The following is a 1,059-nucleotide window of genomic DNA, read 5'->3' on the forward strand; positions in this document are numbered from 1 at the left end:
TCCCTCGCTTCCCGTAATATCCTTGGGTATATCCCGTCTGGCCCCGGGGACTAATCTGTCCTCATGTCTTTCAAAATTTCCAGCACATCCTCCTTCTTAACATCAACCTGTTCGAGCATATCAGCCTTTTTACGCTCTCCTCACAAACGACCAGGTCCCGCTCACCAGTGAACACTGAAGCAAGGTATTCATTATGGACCTCCCCAACCTCCATTGACTCCAGGCACAAGTTCCCTCCACTATTCCTAATCGGCCCTACCCTCACTCTGGCCATCCTCTTGTTCCTCACATAAGTGTAGAACGCCTTGGGATTTTCATTAATCCTACCCGCCAAGACTTTTTCATGTCCCCTTCCAGCTCTCCTAAGTCCATTATTCAGTTCCTTCCTGGCTACCTGGTAACCCTATAGAGCCCTGTCTGATCCTTGCCTCCTCAACCTTAAGTAAGCTTCCTTCTTCCTCTTGACTGGCTGTTCCACATCACTTGTCATCCAAGGTTCATTCACCCTACCATCCCTTCCTTGCCTCGTCGGGTCAAACCTATAGATAGAACATTCGAACATTGTAACATTACAGCGCAGTACAGGCCCTTCGGCCCTCGATGTTGCGCCGACCTGTGAAACCATCTGACCTACACTATTCCATTTTTATCCATATGTCTATCCAATGACCACTTAAATGCCCTTAAAGTTGGCGAGTCTACTACTGTTGCAGGCAGGGCGTTCCACGCCCCTACTACTCTCTGAGTAAAGAAACTACCTCTAACATCTGTCCTATATTTATCGCCCCACAACTTAAAGCTATGTCACCTCGTGTTTGCCATCACCATCCGAGGAAAAAGACTATCACTATCCACCCTATCTAACACTCTGATTATCTTATATGTCTCTATTAAGTCACCTCTCCTCCTCCTTCTCTCCAACGATAGCAACCTCAAGTCCCTCAGCCTTTCCTCGTAAGACTTTCCCTCCATACCAGGCAACATCCTAGTAAATCTCCTCTGCACCCTTTCCAAAGCTTCCACATCCTTCATCTGATGTGGTGACCAGAACTGCACGCA

Source organism: Heterodontus francisci, unplaced genomic scaffold, assembly GCF_036365525.1.
Source record: "Heterodontus francisci isolate sHetFra1 unplaced genomic scaffold, sHetFra1.hap1 HAP1_SCAFFOLD_97, whole genome shotgun sequence".
Taxonomy (NCBI): Eukaryota; Metazoa; Chordata; class Chondrichthyes; order Heterodontiformes; family Heterodontidae; genus Heterodontus; species Heterodontus francisci.